This window comes from Trachypithecus francoisi, unplaced genomic scaffold, assembly GCF_009764315.1.
Source record: "Trachypithecus francoisi isolate TF-2019V2 unplaced genomic scaffold, Tfra_2.0 Lachesis_group3, whole genome shotgun sequence".
In the NCBI taxonomy this organism is placed as follows: Eukaryota; Metazoa; Chordata; class Mammalia; order Primates; family Cercopithecidae; genus Trachypithecus; species Trachypithecus francoisi.
Genome location: NW_022681468.1, coordinates 93,518,337 through 93,543,338, shown reverse-complemented (window position 1 = coordinate 93,543,338; position 25,002 = coordinate 93,518,337). Strand labels below are relative to the sequence as shown.

Below are 25,002 nucleotides of genomic sequence, written 5' to 3'. Positions count from 1 at the left end.
TGTATCGAAACCAGGACATTTTTACATCTCCTCTTCATATGTTTTTCAAATTAGTGGGCCTGAGGGATTTCAAAGAGCAGTATTTGATTTATTTAAAGAACTTTCTTCGTTGTAGACATTGTACACACAAAAATCAAACCAGCTGTGGTCAGACATGGAAACTCGTGCCTATAATCCCAGCAGTCTGGGAGGCTGAGATGCAAGGATCACTTGAGCCCAGGAGTTTGAGACCAGCCTGGGCACATAGTAAGAATCCCCTCTCTATTATTAAAAATAAATAAATAAATAAAATTAAACCAGCTGATTACTATCAACTTCATAACTGCAAGGGTCAAAATTTACAGTGAGGAAAGGAAAGCTCTCAACATGAACATTTGCCAATGCCAATAGGATAAGCATCCTGGGAAGCTAGTATCTGCATAGTGAATTACCCAGGTATATGAATACATCTGTTTAACTCTTAAAGATGGAATTTCTGTAGTTGATTACAAAGTATCGCAGTGAAAACACATTATTTAATCGAGATAAATAACTTGATCATCTATAGTTAACTGATCTAGTCTTAAAGTTTATATTCCTGAATATTAAAGTATTTTCTTTTTTTGTAGGGAGAAGGGAGACACCTATAAGATCGAGAGTCTGGAAATGTCACTTTCTTGTTCTCTGTTTATCACATACCACATGATTATGGTAAGCAATTTGCCTTCTTTGAATTTTAGTTTCTGATCTGTAAAATGGGTCTGAAATGGTACTAAATGGAAGATTAGAAAATACAGATTATAATGCCAATGTAACTAGCAATTCCTATTACGAGTAGATATATATTTTTAAAACTATTAACATTGGTTTTTAAAATTCTTCTTTTTTATTTTTTAGAGACGTGGTCCCATGATGTTGCCTAGACTGGTTTTGAACTCCTGAGCTCAGGCAACCCTCCTTGTCCCAAAGTGCTGGGATTACAGGTATGAGCTACCACCTGTGGCCCGAAATACATCATGTAACTTCTCTTTGCGTTATCTTTTTCATCTGTAAAATTTAGTTTGTGATGGGATTGGAGTTCAAGGGCTCTCAGTCTGGGAATCTGTGGACACTGAGAAAAATATTAAGAATGTCCTTGAATTCACCACCTAAACCCAGATATGCTATGTTAAAATGATGGCTGATTGTGCCTGCAAACATTTTCTTCTGGGAAAAATATCCCTTGCTTTCATAAAGATCTCAAAGGAATCTGTGTCCCACAAAATGTGTAGACCCACCTGACTAAACATCTCTATAATTTGTTTTCTCAGTAATGCCATTTGATTCTGTGAATGCTAAGTGGTAAGCTCTTCAGATATGGCATTTAAAGGTTGCCATCATTTGTTTCTCTCACAATGTTTTGAAAATGAGCTAATAATTATTTTTAGGGTTTATTAACCCAAATTATCTAATACCTAAAGGGACTATGGAATGAGCATCTTTGGGATCTGTGGATCCCTGATAACAGATGTGAAACACTGTATGTGCTTGTTCTAAGAAAATCTATAGCTTTCATCACAGTCTCATATTCACAATTAGATAACGATCAAGAATCAAGTATTTTTACTAAAATGAGTGATCAACTAACATTAACAAAGCATTTGACTTTGTTCTCGATTGGCTATTTTAACTCGTCAGGAAATATGCTGCATCTTAAACAGAGAGATTCACTGTAAACCGAGTTGATAAATGTAAATGTTAGAAATTCAAATGGTTTCAGCTTTCTTCATTTTTTTTTTCTTTTTCTCCTCATACTTTCCCTGTTTTTATTAGTCAGAGTTTTAGTGAGTACAACCATTGGTTCAAATATGTTATAGTCTCTCCCCCTCAAATAATTACTTCTTACACTGGAAATTATTTTGCTGTTGTTGAAAACAACTTAGCATTGTTAATGAAAAACCTTAAAAATACCCATACCCTTTGGCCAAATAATTACAATCTTAAGTATCTATCATATGGAATGTTTAAATTACAGATAGAAGAGATGTTATTTAAAATTATTTTCCTTGTAACATAATTAATGAAATCAAATAACAAAGATACACATATTGATTAAATAAATTACGTTATATCCACATAATGCTATATCATGCAGCAATTAAAATGAAACGTGTTCAGGGGCTTATGTTGCATAGTGAGAAACATATTAGGAAACATGTCTTTATAGTTTGTATGAGAAAAGCTAATAGGGTTATCTGCAGGTAGTGGGATAAAGAGTAATTTATGTCTTTATAATTTTCTTTCTTTATACATTTCTGAAATGATAATATATTGATATAAATATATTTATGTTTATGTCTTACATTTTAATTGCTAACATATCACGCATTTTTACAATGATAATTTAATGTTATATATATATTATGCTGTTCTACACTTTAATATAGAAATGTAGGGGCAAAGATATTTATTTCAGTCACTCCGATGTTCAGTGCCTCTATATGTTTAAGTGATGTTAAAATGATTCACATATTTCTAAGTGAGTTTCTAATTGTCCTGACTAAGTTCTAAGCTTACTTGATGATAGCATTTTTTGTTTTCTTTTTTCTTTTGTTTCTTAGGCAAAATAAGGTTGTGGCATTGCTTATTTTTCTCAAATAGATCACAAATATTCTACATGATTTTAAATATACATCTTGAGGAGGGAAAAACAAACACATTTATTTAACCTTACCCTGAGATGGCAGGAAGGTCAAAAATGTTATGACTTACCAATTTCCATAAATATATTCTGCTTCAGAACCACCTTGAATATCTAGTCTGACCAGAAAATATCCTTCTAAAGTTGAATTGTTAAAAAAATAGCTGGTTCCATTTTGCAGCCTTGTGGGACAAATGTAAATAGAAGAAGGTCACAGTCAAACTTGCAGCCTCATCTGAGCTATGTACAAACTCAAAATTCTTTAAAGTCACTTCTGCTAAACTCAAGCTCTCTTAAGTTATCAACAGTAAATTATTGGCCTTGGACCATCATAGGCTCATGCTGTGAAATTTTGAAAGCCATTATTATATGCACAGTATTTAGAGGGAAATGAAATCCTGCCTTCGTGATCATACCACAGATGGCAATTGCAAACACGTGCAGCCTGATGAAGCACACGTTTTGTGGATCTAGTATTTTATTCCTTTGCAGTTGCTACCTTAGATAATAGAATATTTCTTTGTGTTGTCACTGGGGCATTTTCATTTCTCAGTGGCTATTTCTTTTTTTTTTTGAGACGGAGTCTCGCTCTGTCGCCCAGGCTGGAGTGCAGTGGCCGGATCTCAGCTCACTGCAAGCTCCGCCTCCCGGGTTTATGCCATTCTCTCGCCTCAGCCTCCCGAGTAGCTGGGACTACAGGCGCCCGCCACATCGCCCGGCTAATTTTTTGTATTTTTTTAGTAGAGACGGGGTTTCACCGTGTTAGCCAGGATGGTCTCGATCTCCTGACCTCGTGATCCACCCGTCTCGGCCTCCCAAAGTGCTGGGATTACAGGCTTGAGCCACCGCGCCCGGCCCTCAGTGGCTATTTCATGCCATCCTGAACATTTAGCGTAATACCAGTACCAGAATGTCAGACAAGGAATGTCTTCCTATCACTGAACATAACCATATGAGATCTGTTTGAGCTTAGGACAGGAGAGGGCAGCTGGGAGGCATTCTGGTCAAAGAGCAAAATGACACGTTTCTGAATTGGAATGAAAGATTGGATCTTTGTTCATGATTTCTTCCTGGGAGAAAAAAGAAAATACCAACTAATTGCCACAACTAATTAAAAACGAAGCTGATGGACTGCTCCCCTACACTGAATTTACAGGGCAGTGATAATTCCAGTTAACTGTAAACATGCTTTTAAAAACCCAGTTCTTCTGTTCAAAAGGCTTGCGGGGCTGAGTATCAAAAACTTCCTGATATATAAGTACCAAATATACAGTTGCAATAAAGTTCTTGCACTAGGTTAACTACACAATTAGCTAATAACATTGGCTGACACAATCCATGAAAATCACTGGCAGGCTGAATTTTGGCCTGTGCACAAAGGTTTTATTGAACACATGCTGCCAATGAAACGTGCCTTGCTTATTCATGACCAGGAAGCCATGCCTTATATATGTATATATCCCCCTGGTTTTCTGCAGTCTTTCTGATAATTATCTCACAAATCATGAAGACACACACTCTCAGTCTGTTTTTTTTTTTTTCAGCCAGATTTTGTTTGGTGTTCCCTATTTGTTGAATGAAAACAACATCAAAACTTACTTCATTTTGCTGTGTTAAAACTATGTGTCCTGAATTTGTCAGCTTCTCTAAATGCTTCTGTAATCTCACACCACAAATAGGTTGGGGTCACCACCTCTCCACTACATCAGGAACTGCAGTGTGACACGAGTGTAAACAGCAGTTTTAAAGAGCAGCAGAACAAATGCATCTTGAACTTCCCTGTGTGATTGTTCCTCTAGAAATGGAGCTATGAAGGAAGGCATGCACAGAATCATGGAAGATGATGTTTTGCTAAACAAAATTTTTTTAAATTTATTTTGATTTCATAGTTTTAAAATGTATATTAAGTATGTTTTATAATATCCATATATATATATATATATATATATAACTTACAAGTAAACACATATGAGTAGTATTTAGAAAACACTTACTGATGGAGCTCAATCAAAAAGTTTAGAGGGCCAGGTGCAGTGGCTCATGCCTGTAATTCCAGCACTTTGGGAGGCCAAGGTGGGTGGATCATGAGGTCAAGAGTTTGAGACCAGCCTGGCCAAGATGGTGAAACCCTGTCTTTACTAAAAAAATACAAAAATTAGCCAGGTGTGGTGACACACGCCTGTAATCCTAGCTACTCGGGAGGCTGAGGCAGGAGAATCGCTTGAACTCAGAAGGCAGAGGTTGCAGTGAGCCAAGATGATGCCATTGCATTCCAGCCTGGGCAACAAGAGTGAAACTCTGTCTTAAAAGAAAAAAAAAAAATTGGATGAGAATTTCAAATGGTTTTATTTTCCCATCTCAATCTATAGGTATCAATATCATAAAGTTATATTTCTTAATTTGTAACTGAAAGTTTTCCAATGAGAATTTGTTCAGAAACAGCATTGTGGCTGGCACTTGCCAGAAACTTCAGATTGTCTTTTCTTAGAAGAAGTACTGCTCATACCTACTGTGGTCCAGAATTATCTTATCAGGCAGAAGAGCTGGTGGCATGGAGTCCAGTAGTGAGCAGCAGTAATCTCCCCACCAGGCATGCTGTCTGCTTTAGGGAGACACAGCAACAGCCAACATGTGGATGTCCAAGAAAGGGAATGGAGCTTGTGATCTTCCAGAGTCTGACTGGAGAGTTCCTGAAGGTATGGGCAAAATCATGGTGTCTGGTCTATAGGTCCTGGAGATCCATCCATGCACAGGGCTTCTCCAAAGTTCATGGTAGAAGGTCAGTCACTTTCTGGTTTGGATGGAATGAGGATACAGAATACCGAGTCAGGGGCCTGGCTGAAAATAGAAACCCAGTTATGAGTAGGGTGTGGGCTAAATGTTAGGGTTCTTATCGTCAACATCCACTCATGCATGTGGAAGTATATGGAGAGCTTCCAGGCACCACACTAAGTACAGAAGTAGGGAGCAACAGTAAACAGGATCCCTCCTATCTCAAGGTTAACCTCTTAAAGGAATGTCAAGAATAAATAAAATCATCATGTCAATCAACTGAGAAAGAAGTGAGGTAATTCTGTAGGAAAATGTAATAAAAGAACAAGACCCATGACTTTTTGTTGGGGAAAGTACTACCCAATGCTATCATTTTAACATCATGAAATCTGCAAAATAGCACCAGCTATTCAAAATTGTGACCCTAAGTCATGGTTCCATGTATTCTGTGATTACATAATAATCATGTTTATTTTTCATGTGTGAGACAATAGATATAAAAATGAGAAGGGTCACAAGAACCATTTAGAGAACCAATTCGATATTACTCATTCAACAAATTGAATATAATTCAACATTGAAAAACAGATACATTTATTATATTTATTCTTCTCAGGAAGCTTATCTCATAGTGAGATGGACATAAAGCAAATAAACAATATGATTCTAAATTGTGATGAGACCCCTAAGAACAAAAAGCAGAGTGATACTGATGAGTAGACCTGAAGAGCCAGAGGCTACTTTCAATTGAATAATCAGGAAGTACCTCTCCATGGAAGTCATCTTTGACCTGGGACCCAAGAGATAAGAGGGACTGAGGCACCCAAGTATTAGGGGAACAATATTCTAAGTAGGGCATGAACAAGAACAAATGACCACAACATCCTTCAGACAGAAATAATCTTGGCTGAAGAACAGGAATCTACACGATCTATAACCTTCTTCTGTGTCATAGGTCTTGCCCACCACCACCCTTTCTTTCCTATATTTGGAGGTAAGACAAAAGGTCAGAGAGGTACTGACATCGATGCTGATAAAATATCAGCCACCAACCTAGGACATCATATAGTCCCAGGAATCAGGGGTGTGATTGGTCTACGAGCGGGAACATTACTGAACCTGTAAGAGTGGGAGATCAACTGGCTTTGCTACTGGAGAGATAGAGAGCTAAGGAAACAACTCATGCTGAAAGTTGTTCTGACCAGTTGGAAGAGCCATCAGTGAAGAACACTCCTGTAGCCTGGACATCATGTCTAGTATGAGTGGGTAGAAGTTGCAACAAGAGTGTGTTTAGAAACTGCCCCTTCCAACAGAGAACAACCCAATGAGGGCATTCGGCCAACCTAAGGGAAGAACAGGCTAAGTGATTCAAAGTGAATGTGCTGATGAAGGCACTCTGATAAATAAGGGGCAAGAGTTTGGGGAATTCCATATAAGCAGTTTTGAAGCACATGAAATTGTGCTTTCAGTTTTTAAAAACCCCAATTTATTCCAGCATTTGCTACCTCCACTTGAGTAATTCCAAAGGATACTGCATCCATCACTATGAAGAATGCTGGGTTTTGATAACTGGAGAATGATTGCTGATTTCTTCAAAGTGCAAGGCTGTGAAACCCCAGGGGTTATATTTATCCCTTTCATATCTCTGCTGACAAGCAACATGGACCATGTAGAAATAGTTTAAAATGTTCACACCAAGAAAACATCGTCCCTGAGTGATAAGCTTCACATACACTATTCAATGGAATGTCATTTTTTCCCAATTCCTCTTCTTTCCCCAACCTCTTACTAATTTGCCATTAATATCTGATCCTTCCCCTTTTCTTTTCTTTTTCATTTCCTTTGATCTTACCCTACTGCACAAATTTGTAGGGAGATATAACATCCTTCAATTCTAGATGGCCCTGTTATTTCTCTGTATGTACATGTGTGCGTGGTGTGCATGGACACACAGACCTTGGAATCAGAGACACATTCAAATCCAAATTGGGTCACATACGCATTAGAATTGAATTTACTACTCAATTTTTCTGATTTCCAGTTTCCTTTCAAATAAAACAGTGAAAATGGTACTCTTTCCATTTTGGGGGGACAGATAAGTTATGCATTTGAAAGGACTAAAATGAGCCAACACCCAACAACAAAGCAAGATATTCTAAGGCTTTGGCTATGTTGTATGTCTTACAACTAAAGAAGATGTCTAATTTAAAACTTTACATAAATTGGAGGTTTTATTCTCTCTTACTTTTTCATGTTCCGTGGGATCTAACAACCACATACATGCTGAGATTTTGTAGTTTCTCAGTGCCAAGAATCTGAGAAGGTGCTCTCCCTAGGTATGTTTTTCCAGAGCTTTGGATTTTGTAGACAAATAAGGCTTAGCACAAAATGAAATCTGTGATTCCGGGAATATACAGAAATAGAACATTCTATTACTCTGCGTCATTCAAAATCTTTGCTTATTAATTGTGCAGTTTTTACACTCAATCTTAATTGTTCTGGAATAAAACGATGCAATTGTTACAGAGATGGACCCTAGATGGAAATTTGCTGACTTGTAGGGGCCCAACTTAAAAATTGTTTTCTAGGGAGGGAAGAGATGTTAGTATTCATATTCAGGCAAATAAACTTTCCCCAAATGTTAAAAACCTATCTTTAGAACCTCACTGATCCAATGAGAAGGATGTGATCACACCAACTTCCTCTTACAATTTATAATAATTGAATGACTATCTGTAGATCTATTTATTTGCATCTATATCCAAATTCCTTTCCCTTCAAAAATGCATTGGACACAGGCAAAACTATACAAATCCAGATTAGCCTGTAGTTGGGGGATGGCCCTAGTGAGAAAGCTGAATAGGCTGCAATTTAATTTGCTTACATTGGATGAGGATACTTAGCCTCATGGCAAATATGAAAGTAGGTAAAATATCAAATGTAAAGCATGGGTCACAAGTTTGGGGGCACAGCACAGTGGAAAAAATATGGTATTGGAGTTCTTAGTCCTGCATTTGAATTATTGATGGGCTGCTCTGCCGTTCGATAGCTGAGTAAGCTGCATCATCTCTCCATGCCTCAGCTTTCCTATTTTCAAAATAGAAGAATGATAATACCAGCACTATGGAAGAGGGGGAGAGTGGCTCATAAAAGACGGCTGTAGGTTCCTGTCACTTGGAATATGCCATGTAACTGAAGCCCCTCCAGAAAGACACTCCTGCCTGGAACTGCCAAACATCTTAGGACAGGCAGCTGGCTGACATGGGTAGAGATGATTGGGGGAAGCTGCTGCTGAGTGATGTGTTCAGAGCTCCAAGGCATAAATCCTGTATTCTGAGGACACCACTGGTAGAGGCGATCCTTAGGGGGCCCTTTCCCTGGCAGTGTCTTGGCTGTGCCTTGGTTTCTTTTGATCCTTTCTGAGCTCAACTTTGACACCCTTCCCCTTGAATCTGTGACAAATAAATACCTTTTCAGTAAGCTCCTTTCCACTAGAGTTAACTAACATTAATTTCCATTAGTTGAAATCGAGAACCCTGACTAGTAGTTACAGGTCTATCATTTATTGAATATTCATGGTTTTCCAGGCTGTATTCTAAGTGCTTTAAAACACCATCTGTGTTAGTGACCTCGTGAGAAGGCATCATTATTGCCACCTTTGTCAGATGAGGAAGTCAGAACTCAGAGTTGTTGAACAACTTGAATGATGACAAAGGTAAAAAGTGGTAGAGCAAGTCTAGAATCCAGAAATCTGATTCTAAAATTTATGCTCTTATCCAGTACTGTGTCCTCCCATCGCTGTGTCAGGTAGAATTATCTGTGAGTCACGAAATACAAAATAGTGGAATCTAGATTTGATGCCAGAACTGTCCAACACCAAATCCCATGACTTTTCTTTCTATAACAAAGGTCAGCAAGGGAGTTCTGGTTCCTATGAGGTCATAAAAAAGGATTCACTAATTGAATCCTAAATGTTTCTGATTAGAATCTATAAGAATTACACATTTGAAGTTCGTTCTGCAAATAATCATATACATTACAGATCTACTTATTCACTCTGAGAAATAATAATTACAATGATTTGATTTAATGGGAAAAGCTATAAATCGTAGCATGATATATTCTCCAGGACATTGTAAGAAACATCAAGATGCTTATCAATAGTTGTTCTTAATAAGCTGAAGTTCCTTTGCAGCTCATGTGGATGAAATAGCATTAGGGAACAAGGGCCTCAGTTCTCCCATGAGGCGGTGGGATAAAAAGAGATATCTTTTGACTCCCCTCCAGCACCAATGCTTGATTCGTCTACATGATTACCGCTGTCTTTGTTTCAGTCTGGCCAGCCCAAGATCACAGTTTTCTCAATTTTAGGGGATACGTTTACAACTAAAAATGCAATTGGGAGAACCAGGAGAAAACCATAGGTCCTGAGGAAATAAATTAATTCAGAATTTGCACTCAGCAGCACCCATTACTTACTTCCACCAGGGAAGAGACAAATTTCATGTTGTTCTCTGTTATCCCCAGTATCTATAACAATCCTTTGTACATAGTAAGTGATCAGTAACTAAAATGAGCATCCAATGACTGATTTTATAAAGTTTTATTGTTCCTTCTTGTCTTTGAGGCTTAAGCCATGTACTAAAACCTCTCTTTTTACTATTATATTTTCCTCGACCCCTAGGGAGTATTCAAATCATCTGTTGAGAGTATTCTCAAGTATTCTCATAGGAGAGACAGAGAAAAGAAATTAATGTATTGGAGAGCATTGTGCACCCAGCTTAGGATGAGGAATGTAATAACCTAAATTTCTAAAAGAGTCATCCTTCATTCATCTTGCATTTATTTAACAGGTATCTTCTGAGAGTTTATTATGTGCCAAGACTGTGCTGTATTCTGGGGGTGCAGATAGAACTAAACAAGAACCAGAGGGCCTGACCTCTCGCTTAAACTTTAGTTTAGGCAACAAGTACAGAACCAATAATCTCACAAATGAATGCATAATGACTCAATGTGATAAGTTCCTCGAAGCAAAAGGAAAGGGTAGAATAGGAGATTACAAATGATAACTCATATAGGTTGAAGGGAAGATTTCTCTGGGCAAGCACAATTAGAACTAAGGCCTGAAGGATGAGCTTGAGCTCTTCAGGGAAAGAGGCCAAGAGAGAACATTCCTGCTAGAAACTGAAGAATGTTCAGAGGACCTGGAGTGGAAAAGTAAGGATCACAGTGAATGTCAGGAGGCTGAAGTGTACAAAGGGACAAGGTGAATGGGCCAGGTCGCTGTAAATGTCGCCAGAAATAAGGGTCCCCAAGATTATGTGGACTTGCTTCATTAATTAATTAATCATTAATCCATGTACTTAACTAGCAGTAACTTATCTACTATCAAATATGTAAAAATTACGGAAACCAAGGAACACGTGTTTATGTTGCAAACCTTTAAAATAATAAGAACTATATGGTTTCCATTTCTTAGATTTGTAGTGAAATTGAACATGTATATTCACAAACTGGAGGAAAACGTTTTCAGGTCCCATCTGAGGAGATTGGAATCAATAGACTTTCATCATTAGGTCTTTGTGTTCTCCAGAGTGGCTAAGCCTTAAATACTGAGGGGAGAAAAATGCTGTTCCTTTCTGTGTGTGACTGAACTCCACATACCTCTGTCTTGCTTATAAATATCACAGGCAGCCACCGAGTTGCTGCCTGGTTGAATGATCCCCTTTACAAGCCTCTTTCTGGGTTTCTGAGTAAAGGTTTCCCTTATTAATTTTACTAGCCAGCATTCACTTAGCATTTGCTTTAAGGCATAATTGACAGGCAGGGTGACACCCGCCTGAGAGAGAGCCATAAATCAAAAATAATTTCCAAAATTGGCTGAGGGGCTGAAGTGTTGAATAGGCAAATACAGGTAAAAATCTCTTTATTAGGGCTGACAGGGACAGCAAATGTCAGGGAAGTGTTTCCTAATGTACCAGGCGAGATTAATTTCGGGGTCCTTCCTGAGTTGATGCTATCTTGTGTGTTCCCCTAACAAGTCTATCGCGCAGGGCTCCCTAGGAGGGGAGAGGAGGGGCTGTAATTGAAGAAAGAACTAACTCCTGAAAGGCTGGGAACTCAGTTTCCTTAGCATTCCTTTGCTCCTGGAAAATCACTCTTCTGCCTTAGACTCTATTTGCATTTTGCATCTTTAGTGGAAAAGAGATGTAAGTCAAGACCCAAAGAAATTGGCAAGATAATGAAGCCAAACAAGATGTCCAAGAGGAAAGAAATGACCTACTGCACAGAAGCTAGGGAAAACTTTCATGAAAAATGGGGATTTGGGAAGGTGGAAATGAAAATGTGTATAGTCTATTCCATTAAAAAATAATAATAGTATTAATTAAGATCACTTTTGGGAAAAAAGAATAATGCCATTTTCCCTATTAATTCAGTTTTATGGAAATTCAGGCATAATTTTTCACCAATCCAGTTCCATAGGCCTCTATTAAAAGGATAATGCTTGATCACTTTGTAAACTGTGTAAACAGACACCACAGTTTCTTTAAGCACAATCCTTTTTTTGCTCCAATATCTATTTAAAGATATTTTCCAAGTTAGAGTTGACAACAGCAAGATGAAAAAATAGAAAGCAGGATGAAAATTGTATGCTGGGAAAAATTACACACCAGCACATTCTTAAAAGTCTACACAGCAGGAAAATATTAATCCCATCCTGATAGATTCTTCTCCTAATAGTTTATAAAGGAGATAAGGCTACAGAATTTAATACATAGATGACATCGAGAAGGCTTATTTTTAGAAACTTAAGGAATGAAACTATTTACTAGCTAGCACTAGGAATGTAGTCACTTTTGAGAGCTGCTTCATGGGGCAAGCAAAAATATCCAGATAAGAGAATGCTAAACAGCTGCATCAGTGCTATGCCAGATACTGTGCTGGGTCCTCTGTATATAGAGCCTTCCCAAAACCTGCAATGCAGCCATTTGCATTACATTCAGCACAAGTAACAGAAGCTCAAAATAATAGTGATTAATTTAATATGTAGAGGTGGGCAACCCCGAACTGCCATGGTAGCTTTGCTCCTCAAAGTCTTGCCAGATTAGGAGCCTTTAATCTGTTTATTCCACTCCCCCTAGGCTATGGTCCTCTGCCTCCTAGTCCAAGATGGTGGGTAGAGCTCTAGCATCTTATGCACATTCTAAGCATCAAGATAGAGGAAAAGATGAAGAGGAAGGCAAGACGTCTGTCATCTTTCTTTTCAGAAAGTTTGGGAAGTCACTACATGACAATTTACATCTCATTCATCTGATATAATGGCAAGAAGTCTGGGAACTGTAGCTTTTATTCTAGGCAGCCATGTGCCCAGCTAAAACCAGGGGTTCTCTTTCTATAGTAGAAGGCAAGAATGAATACTGGAAGATAATTTGCAGACTCTTGCCAAGTATTATTTTCCCCATTTTGCAGGTTAGGAAACAGAATCTCAAGGAGGTAAAATAACGTTTCCTAAGTTTTAAAAAATATAGTAAGTAATGCTAAAGTCTGCTGCATTCTTCTCATTTTGCCATAAGGCATAAAAAGGATAAGAACCAACCCAATTAAATTTTTTACACGTTGTCAATTAAATTCAGTCCAATCCAACTAATTCTAAAAGCTCCTATCTTGTGCTTACCATAAGTCAGAAACTATTTTAGGCATAGGGCACTGTGCTGGTTAGGAGACAATTTATGGAACATAAATATGGATGAAAATATAGATTTTTTTAGTATGTGTATAGATGACAATATAGATGAAAACATAGATACAGGCAAAAATCAGAGGCTGATTCATGGGAAACTGATAAAGCTTAAACCTTAGGACCTGTCACTTGTTTAAGCTTTGGAAAGCACAGAGAGGGGCCTCAGCGTGGGTTTGCATCTGATTTTGCAAAATTTGCGAAAGATATGTTAAATGTAATGAGTTAAGACTTTTGTTGCTTTCCTCTCTGATTGTGCCCTTTTCACATTTTTCCTTATGTAAATAACACACTGGAATATCCTCAGCATTTTTAAGATAGCATAGAAGATTCCTTGGGAATTCATTTAGTCTGGTTTGGTCTAGCTTTATGGGATAAAGTCATATGGTTCACTACTACTTCTATGCCTGGTTAATTTATTGTTAGCAATCCCAGGGAAGGAATGGCTTCAAGTACTCTCTTATAAATAACCAAAAGTTGCGAATCACATCAATACATTGGAAAAAATTCTATATTTGGGGATTTGACATAAAACATTCATGTTGAAAATGCTATGAATGATGCTTCACTTCCCTTGGAGGCAAACTCCTTGCTAATGAGTGATGTCAAAGAATATTTCACTCTTCCAGAAAAACTGAAATTCCCTGAAATCTCATAGCTTGTAAATGAAAAGAAATAAGAAAAGTTTCCCCAAGTTTGATAATAATTCTAAACTTTAATATGAAATTGCTAATCATGCGAATTGGGGAGTTTACAAATATGTTTTAAATATTCAATAATGTAAAAACACTATTCTTCACCACATTGAGAAGAAAAACTAAATTATTTTCTAACTTTCTTCATAGAAAGAGATGTAAAATTTTCATATGAAGAGACACTAAAGTGTTCTAGAGATGACAGACTCCTAATTTGAGATTTATTATGGTAATTTTTGTGTTGTTTGTGGCATTTAACTTTGTAAGTATACAGTTTGCTGTGACTTATTTTCTCATTAAAAATAAATATTTTACTTCATATCTGATGCTACACTATTTTTTAAGAAGACTCCCCAAATTGTTGAAGCTTCAAGTTTAACAAAACTTGTCCACTTATGGGTATAAATAATGATGAATCAGAACGAGACTGTCATGGCTTTTGATGACTTCACAGTGAGATGGAGATTTGAACATTTTGAGTAGACAGAACAAGGATAAATTGCTTTGCTTGGCAAATTGAAGGCAGCATCAAGAGAATAAAAGACTGAAGCTTAAAAAATTGAGTTACAGAAATGGGATGAGGAAAACCTGGGTTCTTTGAGGCTGAAGAAGGAAAAAAAGGATTTGGGAAGAGATCATTATAAGGGATGTTATATTTAATTTCAAAATGTAGAAAAGGTAAATGTCAAAGATGCATGTATTTGGAAATGATTATATATGGTACTTGTATTTGTCCATTTTCACACTACTGGTAAAGACATACCCAAGACTGGGCAATTTACAAAAAAAAAAAAAAAATTACCAAAAAAAAAGAGGTTTCATTGGACTTACAGGTCTATGTGGCTGAGGAAGCCTCACAATCATGGCAGAAGACAAGGAAGAGCAAGTCATGTCTTACATGGATGGCAGCAGGGGATGAGAGAGACCACCTTGTGCAGGGGAATTCCTCCTTTTAAAACTATCATATCTTATGAGACTTTCACGATCATGAGAACAGTAAGGGAAAACCTTGCCCCCATGATTCAGTTACCTCACACCTGGTCCCTGCCACAACAGGTGGGAATACAAGATGAGATCTGGGTGGGGACACAGCCAAACCATGTCATTCCTCCCCTGCTCCTCACAAATCTCACATCCTCACATTTCAAAACCAATCATACCTTCCCAGCAAACAGTCCCCCAAAGTCTCAACTTATTTTAACATTAACTCAACAGTCCACAGTCCAAAGTCTCAATGGAGACAAGGCAAGTCCCTTCTATCTTTGACCCTGTAAAATTAAAAGCAGGTTAGTTGTTTTCTATATACAGTGGGGATACAGGCATTGGGTAAATACAGCCATTCCCAGTGGAATAAATTGGCCAAAACAAAGATGCTACTGGCCCCACACAAGTCTGAAATCCAGCAGGGCAGTCAAATCTTAAAGCTCCCAGATTACCTCCTTTGACTCCATGTCTCACATCCAGGTCATGCTGATGCAAGAGATGGGTTCCCATGGTCTTGGACAGCTCTGTCCCTGTGGCTTTGAGGGTACAGCCTCCCTTTCAGCTGCTTTCACAGGCTGGTGTTGAGTGTCTGCAGCTTTTCCAGGCACACAATGCAAGCTGTCAGTGGATCTAGCATTCTGGGGTCTGGAGGACAGTGGCCCTCTTCTCATGGCTCCACTAGGCAGTGCCCAGTAGGAACTCTGTGTGGAGGCTCCAACCCCACATTTCCCTTCCACACTGCCCTAGCAGAGGTTCTCCATGAAAGCCCTGCCCCTGTAGCAAACTTCTGCCTGGACATCCAGGAATTTCCATACATCTGAAATCTAGGCCGAGGTTCCCAAACCTCAAGTCTTGACTTCTGCGTACTCACTGGCCCACCACCAGCTGGAAGCTGCCAAGGCTTGAGACTTGCACCCTCAAGTCATGGCCCAAGCTCTATGTTGGCCCTTTCAGCCACAGCTGGAGCAGCTGGGATGCAGGGCACCAAGTCCCTAGGCTGCACACAATGCAGGGACACTGAGCCTGACCCATGAAACCACTTTTTCCTCCTAGACCTTTGGGCCTGTATGGGAGGGGCTGCCATGAAGACCTCTAACATGACCTGGAGACATTTTCCCCATTGTCTAGGATTAACATTGGGATCCTCATTACTTATGCAAATTTCTGCAGCAGGGTTGTATTTCTCCTCAGAAAATGGGATTTTCTTTTCTATTACCTTGTCAGGCTGCAAACTTTCTGAACTTTCATGTTCTGTTTCCCTTTTAAAACTGAACGCTTTTAACAGCACCCAAGTCAGCTCTTGAATACTGTGCTACTTAGAAATTTCTTCCATCAGATACCATAAATCATCTCTCTCAAGTTCAAAGTTTCACAAGTAACTAGGGCAGGGACAAAATGACACCAGTCTCTTTGCTAAAAAGTGACAAGAGTCACCTTTCCTCCAGTTTCCAACAAGTTCCTCATCTCATCTGAGACCACCTCAGCCTGGACCTTATTGTTCATATCACTATCAGCATTTTTGTCAAAGCCATTCAACAAGTCTCTAGGAAGTTCCAAAGTTCCCCACATTTTCCTGTCTTCTTCTGAGCCCTGCAAACTGTGCCAACCTCTGTTTTTAACCCAGTTCCAAATTTGCTGTCACATTTTTGGATATCTTTTTAGTAACGCCCCACTCTACTGGCACCAATTTTCTGTATTCGTTATTTTTCATGCTGCTAATAAAAACTTACCTGAGACTGGACAATTTACAAAAGAAAGTAGTTTAATTGGACTTACAGTTCTGTGTGGCTGGGGAAGCCTCAAAATCATGGTGGAAGAGCAAGTCACATCTTACATGGATGGCAGTAGGCAAAGAGAGAACTTGTGGAGGGGAATTCCTCTTTTTCAAACCATCAGATCTCATGAGACTTATTCACTATCATGAGAATAGCAAGGGAAAGACTAATCCCCATGATTCAATTACCTCCCACCTGGTCCCTTCCACAACAGGTGGGAATTCAAGCTGAGACTTGGGTGGGGACACAGCCAAACCATGTTGGTATTATTTAGTGATTTCATGAGTTGTTACAATAACTAGAAAATGTTATCTAATTCAAAGTACATTTTGATGATATAAAAATGAAAGGAAATGAAAGTTAAAAACATCTAATCAACACTCCTGTTAGAAGGACCAAAATTTGAAACATTGACAACACAAAATGCTAGGGAGGTTGTAGAGCAACAAACAACTGCATTTATTACTGATGGAAATGCAAAATTGTACAGCCCCCTTGGAAGATACATTTACAGTTTCCCACAAAACTAAATATGCTGTTACCATATGATTCAGCAATTGTAATCCTTCATATTTACTCAAATGAATTGAAAACGTATGTTGATGAAAAACCTTGCATATAGATGTTTATAACAGCTTTATTCATAATTGCCAGAACTTGGAAGCAACCAAAATGTCCTTCAAGAGGTGGATGGATAAATAAATCTTGGCACATATAAACAATGGAATACTATTCAGTGCTAAAAAGAAATGAACTATCAAGGGATGTAAAGACATGGAGGAGACTTAAGTGCCTATTACTAAGTGAAAAAAGTCAATGTGAAAAGGGTACGGACTGTATGATTCCAAGTATCTGACACTGTGGAAAAGGCAAAACTATGGAGACAGTAGAATGATCAGTGGTTGCTAGAGGCTGGGAGGAGGGCTAGATGAATAGGCATAGCACAGAGGATTTTTATAGTGATAAACTTAATCAGTATGATACTACAATGGTGGATGCATGTCAACGTACATTTGTCAAAATCCATAGAATGTTTCTCACCAAGATTGAGCCCTAATTTCAACTATGGACTTTGGTAATAGTGATGTGTTAATGTATATTCATGAATTGAAACAAATATACCATCTGTGTTACGGTTCTCTAGAGGGACAGAACTAAGAGGATAGATAGATAGATAGATAGATAGATAGATAGATAGATAGAGATAGATATATACACACACACTACTTAAACTCCCATACATACATACATACATATATACACATACACATATGTGTATGCTCTGTGTCTTGATTGGAGTATATATACATACATATATAATAAACTTCCATATATATGTATGTATATGTATGTATAGAGTATCCTTATGTATGTATTTATGTATGGAGTGTCCTTTTCTACTTTAAGCTCATATATATATATATATATATATATGGGAGTTTATTAAGTAGTATTAACTAACATGATCATAAGATCCCACAATAGGCCATCGGCAAGTTGAGGAGCAAGGAAGCCAGTCTGACTCCCAAAGCTGAAGAACTTTGAGTCTGATGTTCGAGGACAGGAAGCACCCAGCACAGGAGAAAGATGTAGGCTAGGAGGCTAAGCCAGTCTAGTCTTTTAACATTCTTCTGCCTCCTTTTTATTCAGGCTGAGCTGGTAGCTGATTGGATTGTACCCACCCAGATGAAGAGTGGGTCTGCCTTTCTCGGCCCATTGACTCAAATGTTAATCTCCTTTCGCAACACTCTCACAGACACACCTAGGATCAATAATTTGCATCCTTTAATCCAATGAAGTTGACACTCAGTATTAACCATCACACCACCAAAATGCAGGATGTAAGTGGCAGGGAAGCTGTGTGTATGGAGAGGCAAGTAGGAGGTGAAAAAGAGAAAAAAGATCTGGAAAAAAACAAAAAGTACTTTTGCCTGTAATTTAAAAAAAAATAAACTTGAGGAATGACTTACATTCATTAAATGTACATTCATTAAATGTAGATTTACATAATTTTTAACAAGCGTAAGTTTCTATCTGTGTATCCACCACTCCAGTCAAGACACAGAGCATATTAATCCCCACGAAAGTTCCCTGGGACCCATCCTAGTCAATTTCCTCCACCACTCAGAGGTAATCAGTAGATATTCGTCACCATAGCTTAATTTTACTTCTTGAGTTTCAAATGAACATATCATACTCTATATAATCCTTTGTTTAGTATCCTTTACTGAACATAATGCGACGATTTTTATGTGTTCCTATAATAGTAATTCATTATTTTTTATTGAGGATAGTATGTCATTGTACGAATAACTACAATTTGCTTATCAATTCTCTTTTTGATGGGCATTAATTAGGTCTCCCACCTCCCAAGTTTGGCTACTCTAAATAAAGCTACTATGAACATCCATATATATATGATTTTGTTTTCTTAAGTTATCTAGGAAACTTGTTCATGAAGTGTGTATATGTTTAATTCACTTTGTTAAATAGTTTTCAAGGTTTCCATATGTACCATTTTACACCCCTACCAGCAATATATGGGAGCTCCAGGTGTTCCTCATCTTCACCAACTCTTGATGTTGTCAAGCTTTTTAATTTTAGCCATTCTGGTGAAACGATATCTCATTATGATTTTCATTTCCATTTCCCTGATGGTCAATGTGGTTAAGACATTTTTACATAAATACTAGCTACATATATGCTCTCATCTGCAAAGTGTGAAGTGAATATATTCTCCCTGTTTCTAGCTTGCCCTTTAATTTAGTTTTTTTAGTGATCTTTTTTGAAGCACATACATTTTTGGCTTTAATTAAGTCTAACTAATGAACTCTAATTTATATATACATTTTAATTGTTACTGATGTTGTTTCTTATCTAAGAAATGCTTGCCTACTTCAAGGTCACAAACATACTTTCCTATTTTGTTTTCTAGATGTTTTAAAGTTGTAACATTTCTATTTAGGCCCATGACCCATCCTAAATTATAATAATTTTTATGTTTCATGTGAGGTTTTGAACAAGATTTATTTATTTTTCAATGTATGTGCAATTGCTCTAGCACATTTTGTTGTATAGAGTATCCTTTTCTATTTTAAATGATCTTCACAAGTTGGTGGAAAATTAGCTGATTGTATAACTGTGGATATATATTCTCTGTTCTGGATTGTCTAATCTATTCCATTGACCTACATGTCTTTTTTTTTTTTTTTTTTTTTTTTCTGAGACAGGATCTCACTCTGTCACCCAGGCTGGAGTGCAATGTCATGATCACGACTCACTGCAGCCTCAACCTTATTGGCTCAGGTGATTCTCCCTCCTCAACCTGCCAAGTACAGGCACATGCCACCACTCCTGGCTAACTTCTGTATTTTTTATAGAGATAGGGTTTGTCATGTTGCTCAGGCTGGTCTCAAACTCTTGGGCTCAATTGATTCACCAGCCTTGGCCTCCCAAAGTACTGGGATTACAGATACGGGTCACTATGCCTGGCTGTTTTAATTTTTGTTATACCCTTATACTAAGTCTTGAGATTAAGTTATAAAATTGGAAAAAATTTTCTTCATTTAAAAAATATTTTGGCTTTGCATTTTAATAGAAATTTTAGAATCAACTTGATAATAGTTATTTTTGAATTCTGTGGGACGTTGATTCATGTTGTATTGCATGTATACTTTAAGTTGGAAGAAATCTGTCATGTTAAAAATATTGCATCGTCCTATCTGTTAACATGAACTATGTCTCTAGTTATCTCAGTTGATTTCCCATTAAGTTTATTTACATCATTTTAATTATCTGCAATATTTTATAGTTTTCACTATACAGATCTTGGGCATCTTTCATCAAATTTACCCCTAAATATTTTGGTTTCTTTTGAAACTATTATACATAGCAGCATCTGAACATTTTACTTCCCAATTGTTTGTTACTATTGTATAGAAAAGTAATTAATTTTTATATACTGACCTTGTATATTATAACATTGCTATATTCCTTCTCTAATTAATTCTATGTATTGTTTATTGGTGGAGAGGGTAGTTTCCTTAGGATTCCTTATGGAAAAGTCTTGTTTTCATGTGAATAATGATAGCTTTGCTTTAAAAAAATCTATACGCCATTTTTTTTGTTACACAGGTGAATTTTTAGAAAAAATAAAATAAAAGTGATGAAATAAAAACTTTCTTAACTTGTTTCTGATCTTAGATGGAAACACTAAACACTAAGTGAATTTTTTTGTAGTTACACAGGTAAATTTTTAGAAAAAATAAAAGCGATTCAATAAAAACTTTCTTATCTTGTTTTTAATCTTAGATGGAAACACTAAACACTAAGTGAAATGTTTTTGTAGCTATCTTGCTTATTAGATTGAGCATACTCATACTTTTCTGAGAGTTTTTATCATAAATGAGCAAAAATTTGTTTTTTGTCAAATAATGTTTTCTGTCTCTCTTATGATAATCACATTGTTTTTGCCTTTATTTTATTAATGTGGTGAATTTAACTTATGAATGTTGAACCAACCTTGAATTCCTAGGACAAATCATGTGTGGACATAATATATTACCATTTTTATATATTGGTTTATTTTATTTCCTAATATTCTGGAGTTAGGGTTATGCTAAACTCACATACCAAATTATTATGTTTTCTTTCTTTCCTATTTTATGAAAGATATTATGTGATATTGGTATTTATTCTCTTTTAAATATTTCAAAGTGCTTGGCCTCACCATTAAAGTCATATGGGCCTAAGAGGATTTTTGTTTGTTTAGTTGGTTGGTTGGTTGGTTGGTTGGTTTTCAGGATAGGAGGAACACGATATATATATGTAGATTAACTGAATATTTGTGTCCTTCCCAAAGTTTACACATTGAAGCCCTAATCCCTAGTGTGACTATCTTTGGAGATGGCACCCCTAAGTTAAATGAGGTGAGAAGGGTGGGCCCTGACCCCATAGGATTATAAGAAGAGAAACTAGAGAGCTCTTTAACCTCTCATCTATCCCCCATATACACACACATGCTGGAGAAAAGTCCATGTGAGGACACAGCAAGAAACTAGTCATCCAAGAATGAAGAAGAGAGCCCTCACCATGAACAAAATTGGTTCCTCAAAATATTAAAAATGGAATGATGACCATATCATCCAGCAATTCTACTTCTGGATGTATATCCAAAGGAAATAAAACTACTACTTCAAAGAGGGATCCACACTCCTATATTCACATTATTTATGGTAGGTAAGATATGGAAACAACCTAAGTGTCCATGAACAGATGAATAGATAAGAATACATAATAAGTATACACAATTAATTCATGGTATCCTAAGGTTCTGCATCCACAAATTCAATCAACAACAGATCAAAATAATAAAATAACAATATGGCAATAAAAATAATACAAATAAAAATGTAGAGCAATTATTTACATGGCATTTACATTGTATTAGGTATAATGAGTAATGTAAAGATGATATAAAGTATATGAGAATGTGCACAGGTTTATATCCAAATGCCTACATCATTTTATGTAAAGGACTTGTGCATTTGTGGATTTTGGTATCCTTAGGGAGTCCTAGAACCAATCTTCTGATGATACCAAGGAATAACTTGGTATCAGCAGACAAACACAAACACATGCCACATAAATAATATGATACACAAACACACACACACACACAGTAAAATATTATTCAGTCTTAAAAAAGAAAAAATTTCTTCCATTGTGACAACCCAGATGAATCTGGAGAACATTATGCTAAGTGAAATATGCCATACACAGAGAAACAAATACTGCATGATCCTGTTTATGTGAGGAATCTAAAAAAGTTAAATCAATAATAACAAAGAGTAGAAAGGTGTTTGGAGCTGGGGAATAGGGAAAAGGGAGATGTTAGTAAAAAGGTACAAACATTAGTATAAAGATAAATAAGTTCTGGGAAACTAATGTACAGCATGTGGCTATCCATAATAGATAAAAATAATGTATTGTGTAGTTAAAATTTGTTAAAAGGTCTGACGCGGTAGCTTACACCTGTAATCCCAGCACTTTGGGAGGCCGAGGCAGTCAGATCATCTGACGTCAGGAGTTCGAGATCAGCCTGGCCAACATGTTCTGTCACCCAGGCTGGAGTGCAGTGGCACAATCTTGGCTCACTGCAATCTCCGCCTCCCGGGTTCAAATGATTCTCCTGCCTCAGCCTCCTGAGTAGCCGAGATTACAGGCACCCACCAACACACATGGCTAATTTTTATATTTTTAGTACAGATGGGGTTTCACCACGTTGGCCAAGGTAGTCTCAAACTCCTGACCTTAAGTGATCTGGCTGCCTTGACCTCCCAAAGTGCTTGGATTACAGGCTCCATGGTATATTTCTTTCCATTAACTTTTTTTTCAATTTACGTGTTGTTTTATATTTAAAGTGCATCTCTCTTATAAAGGATATATCTTTGAGTCTTTAAAAAACATTCATTCTGAAAATCCTCAAATTTTTACATGGAATCTGTTTCACACATTTACATTTAATTTACTTATCTAAATGTATGTAAGTATAATATTTTGCTACTGGTTTCTTCTTTGTTCTATTTTTTTGTTGTGTTTTCTTTTTTCCTCTTGTTTTCTTTTGGGGTTGATAATTTTCAATATTCCATTCTATATCATCTATTGCCTTTTTAACCATACCTCTTTGCATTATTACTTTGGTGGTTGCTCTAGAGATTGCAGTGTAGTGTACCTTTCAATTTGTCACAGTCTTTCTTGACTTAGCTTAATATTATTCTGTATCCAATGAAATAACCTTATAATAGTATAATTTCATGTACATTTTCTCCCACCTTTTGTGCTAATTTTATTACTCCATTTATTTATGCATATTATAAGCCCCATAATACTTTATGATTTTTTCTTTAATCAATCTTTTGAATAACTTTTGACTTTTAATAATTTAAGAAAATGGTCTATGTTTACCATTTCCTTGAGGCCCAGACGCCTGTGAGACCACAGACAGTGAAGCTGTATGATGGTGGGATTCCAGTGAGATATCAGGACACTGAAATTCTGACAACTCTGGGACTGTGAGGCTGTGAAATCTTCCTCTCTCCACTCCCAGCCTCTGCTTAATCATCTAAATTCCCCTGTAAGTGACTTCACTGAGAGGATTCTCTTTGCCTTTGGGGCTCCTGCAGATCCACTGCCAAGACATCCCATGAATTCATCAGAATGTCTGGTTTGTTTCTTCTAGTTTAAGCACAGATTGTTCTTTTCTGACAGCTTTGCTCATCAGCCCACCTGCCCCTAACTTTTCACAACTGACCACTGGCTTTGAATGTGTCCTGTATTTTTTACTTACATAGAAAAGGCTTGTCTTTCTGAAGTAGAGTTCTTTTGAATTTCATTGTGTCCACAGATTTTGATGGCATTAAAGAAAAGTAAGATTTTTGTATTGTTGTTCAACTGGAGAGATATTTCGTTGGAAATTAAAGTCTTCATTTCCTTCTACATGTCAAGTGAAAGGCTCTAGCATTCCCCTGCTTTCCTTCCTTCCTTCCTTCCCTCCTTCTTCCCTTCCTTCCTCCCTTCCTTCCATCCTTGTTTCTTTCCTTGGTCCTTCCTTCCTTTCTTCCCTCCCTCCCTCCCTCCCTCCTTCCTTCCTTCCTTCCTTCCTTCCTTCCTTCCTTCCTTCCTTCCTTCCTTCCCTCCTATGTATTTCTTTCCCACACCTCATCTTCCCATAGTCCAAAGTCTACCAATCCTCTAAAGATAGCTTTAAGATTCTTCCCTCTGTGAGATTCTTTCTCACAAATACACGCACATGCCCAACTCAGATGACCTTCTTCTTCTTCTGACGTGGTCTCATTTACCACCTCTATCACTCCTTTGGCATTTCAAAGAGTGTGTGGTTATTTGTTCTTTTCTGTATGAAATACATGTATATTAAGAGCTTCAGTCTAAGAAGAATCCTTCCTTGAATGTAAGGACTATAACTTTTGCTTGTTGCTGTTGTTTTATTTTTAAAATTTCATCACAGCTCAAGAACTAGTAGAGTGGCCACCAGTTAGTTTATTGGAAGATAATAGTGATCATAATGATGACAATAATTTTTTTCTTTGAAATGGTAGAAAATAAGAGATAGGAAGTTGTCTTTTCCACATAATCCATCTTCTTTGGTACAATAAATATAATGAAGCTCTCTCCAAATACACATACATGTACTGTGTATACATTATGTTAACATAAACATCAGTATCTATAAACATAAAGTCAGGACGTCAGACTCTGCCAAACATAAATATACTCAAATGTATTGATAACCTTATGTGCTATGACCATTTGTTTTATTCTGTGCTGGGCACAAAGGTTTAGTATAGGCTTTAAGAATTT

General features: G+C 37.1%; 1 long non-coding RNA gene across 1 annotated transcript; it reads left to right on the top strand.

Annotated features, from left to right (window-relative positions):
* The first annotated feature begins 14,727 nt into the window (after nucleotides 1-14,727).
* On the top strand, nucleotides 14,728-19,878 carry LOC117071468. The gene is made up of 3 exons (XR_004432314.1): nucleotides 14,728-14,965; nucleotides 16,666-16,670; nucleotides 19,850-19,878. It is a non-coding gene; the product is annotated as an uncharacterized LOC117071468 (long non-coding RNA).
* The last annotated feature ends 5,124 nt before the right edge of the window (nucleotides 19,879-25,002 follow it).